At 38.8% G+C, this 3,634-nt stretch overlaps 1 pseudogene; it reads left to right on the forward strand.

Annotated features, from left to right (window-relative positions):
- The first annotated feature begins 1,808 nt into the window (after positions 1-1,808).
- LOC129082220 (elongation factor 1-alpha 1-like) lies at positions 1,809-3,193 on the forward strand (annotated as a pseudogene).
- Positions 3,194-3,634: the final 441 nt, after the last annotated feature.

Genomic DNA, 3,634 nt, shown 5'->3' on the forward strand with positions numbered 1-3,634 from the left:
GCCAAGGATCTCCTATCTGTCCTCTACTTGTTGGTACTTTAAATACCATATAATACTCTCCCACTGTCTTATTCCATTTTGATATTGCCATGTCCCTGATCACATACAAGATAAGGTGGGAGTTGTGACTTCTGGTAAGCCCACAGAACAGGAGAGCCCACCAAAAAAGGGGCCACCAAAAGGTAAAGCCCAAGGAGAACAAGAGACCCTACACAAATGGAAGAAATGGCAAATTTAGAGTATCCAGACAAGGAGAGCAAAGAAAATACACCATTAAGTCCCACAAAACTCTTACCACAAAAGTTCATACTACAAAGATAACTGGAAAAGCAGAGCATTGAGAATCACAGAAACAAATAAAGAGTCACCTAAAATGAGAGGACAAAAAAAAGAACCCACAATCAAAAAGAAGGGAAGATTCCGCAGCAAAAGAGCTAAGTGAAAGCAAACTATCAGATATAGAATTCAAAAGAATGTTTATAAGGATGCTCAAAAAAACACAAAAAGAACTACAAGGAGCTGAATGAGAACTACAACAGTATCAAAAAAGAAATACAAACATTAAAAAAGAACCAGGAAGAAGTGAAGAATACAATTTCTGCACTGAAAAAAAAAATACCTTAGAAGAAATTTCAAGCAGGCTGGATGAAATAGAGGAACAAATTAGTGAGCTGGAAGAGAATGTAGAAAGAAATACCCAGGTAGAGCAGCTGTGCAAAAAAAAAGGCTCAATAAATATGAAGATACCTTAAAGAAAATGCAAAACAATATGAAATGCAACAACATTCGAGTCATAGGAATACCAGAAGGAGAATAAAAAGAGCAAGGGATAGAAACCTTTTATCCAAAAAAAAAAAAAAAGTGAGAAAACTTCACAAACCTAGAAAAGGAAATACCACACAAGTTCAGGAGCACAGAGGGTACCAATCAAGATGAACCCAAAGAGGTTTACTCACAGACACATCATAATTAAAATGCCAAGTGTTAAAGACAAAGAGAGAATCTTAAAAGTAGCAAGGAAGAAATAAGAAGTAACATAAAAGGGAGCTCTGATAAGGCTAGCAGCTGATTTATCAACAGAAACACTAGAAGCAAGAAGGGAATGGCAAGAAATATTCCAAGTAATGAAAAACAAAGGCCTGCAACCAAGACTACTCTGCCCAACAAGGCACTCATTTAAAATGGAAGGCAAAATAAGGAGTTTCCCAAACAAAAGAAGCCTGAGAGAATATACCTCCACCACTCCAACATTGGAAGATATGATGAAGAGTCTGCTATAAGAAAAAGAAGAGAGAGAGAGAGAGAGAGAGAGAGAGAGAGGAACACAACTACAAAGGGGGAAAATGAATAACAACCTATCAATAATAACCTTAAATGTTAATGAATTAAATGCTCCAATCAAAAGACATGAGATAGCTGAATGTGTAAGAAACATGACCCTCACATATGCTGTCTACAAAACACTTACCTCAGAACAAAAGACCTACACAGGCTGAAAGTGAAGGGTTGGAAGAAAAAGTTCTAAGCAAATGGACAGGAGAAAAAAGCCAGAGTAGCAATACTTATATCAGACAAAATAAACTTTAAAACAAAAGCCATAAAAAAAGATACTGAAGTATACTTCATAATACTCAAGGAAACAATCCATTAAGAAGACATAAATATTATAAATATATATGCCCCCATAAATGAGCACAGAAATATATAAGGAAAATCTTGGACTGTCTCAAAAAAGATATAGCTTTTTCGCAATGGGTTTGTGGCCAAAATACAGGTGTTGAGAAAACCATCCCTAAATCAAAGCCAAAATGGGAAAGGAAAAGACTCACATCAACATTGTCATCATTGGACATGTAGATTCCCTCATCAACCACTACTGGCTATCTGATCTACAAATGTGGTGGGATTGACAAGAGAACCATCGAAAAATTTGAGGAGGCTACTGAGATGGGGAAAGGCTCCTTCAAGTATGTCTGGGTTTTGGATAAACTGAAAGCTGAATGTGAGCATGGTATCACCATTGATATCTACCTATGGAAATTCAAAACCAGCAAATATTATGTGACCATCACTGATGCCCCAGGACACAGAGACTTTATAAAAAAACATGATTACAGGCACATCTCAGGCTTATTGTGCTGTCTTTATTGTTGCTGCTGGCATTGGTGAGTTTGAAGTAGGTATTTCCAAGAATGGGCAGACCCTTGAGCATGCTCTTCTGGCTTACACACTGGGTATGAAACAGCTGATTGTTGGTGTTAACAAAATGGGTTCCACTGAGCCTCCCTACAGCCAGAAGAGATATGAGGAAATTGTTAAAGAAGTCAGCACCTACATTAAGAAAATTGGCTACAACCCAGACACAGCAGCATTTGTGCCAATTTCTGGTTGGAATGGCAACAACATGCTGGAACCAAGTGCTAACATGCCTTGGTTCAAGGGATGGAAAGTCACCCATAAAGATGGCAGTGCCAGTGGAACCACACTGCTTGAAGCTCTGGATTGCATCTTACCATCAACTCGTCCAACTGACAAGCCCCTGTGTCTGCCCCTCTAGGTTGTCTATAAAATTGGTGGTATTGGTACTGTTCCTGTGGGCTGAGTGGAGACTAGTGTTCTCAAACCTGGCATGGTAGTCACCTTTGCTCCAGTCAATGTTACAACTGAAGTCAAGTCTGTTGAAATGCACCATGAAGCTTTGAGTGAAGCTCTTCCTAGGGACAATGTGAGCTTCAATGTCAAGAATGTGTCTGTCAAAGATGTTCATCGTTGCAATGTGGCTGGTGACAGCAAAAACGACCCACCAATGGAAGCAGCTGGCTTCACAGCTCAAGTGATTATCCTAACCATCCTGGCTAAATCAGTGCTGGTTATGCACCTGCTCTGGATTGTCACACAGCTCATATATGCTTGCAAATTTGCTGAGCTGAAGGAGAAGATTAACTGTCATTCTGGGAAAAAGCTAAAAGATGGCCCAAAGTTTTTGAAATCTGGTGATGCTTCCATTGTTGATATGGTTCCTGGTAAGCCCATGTGTGTTGAAAGCTTCTCTGACTATTCCCCTCTGGGTCACTTTGCCGTTCATGACATGAGATTGGCAGTTGCTGTTGGTGTCATCAAAGCAGTGAACAAGAAGGCAGCAGGAGCTGACAAAGTCACCAAGTCTGCCCATAAATCTCAGAAGGCTAAATGAATATCATCCCCAACACCTTCCATCCCAGTCTTAATCAGTGGTAGAAGAACGGTCTCAGAACTGTTTGTCTCAATTGGCCACTTAAGTTTAATAGTGAAGGACTGGTTAATGATTACAATGCATCATAAAACATTCAGAAGGATAGGAGAATGTTTTGTGGACCATTTGTTTTTTTTGTGTGTGACAGTTTTTAAGTTATTAGTTTTTAAAATCAGTACTTTTTCATGGAAACAACTTGACCAAAATATGTCACAGAATTTTGAGACCCATTAAAACAAAATTTAATGAGAAAAAAAGTGAAAAATATAGACAGCAACACACTGATAATAGGGGATTTTGACACCACACTGTCAACAATAATGGATAGATCTTCCATACTAAATATCAACAACAATATTGCAGCACTGAGCAATGCCCTAGATCAAATGGACTTAACTGATA

The sequence above is a fragment of the Pteronotus mesoamericanus genome, unplaced genomic scaffold (assembly GCF_021234165.1).
Source record: "Pteronotus mesoamericanus isolate MK-2021 breed Mesoamerican mustached bat unplaced genomic scaffold, CSHL_Meso_final scaffold_12, whole genome shotgun sequence".
NCBI classification, from domain to species: Eukaryota; Metazoa; Chordata; class Mammalia; order Chiroptera; family Mormoopidae; genus Pteronotus; species Pteronotus mesoamericanus.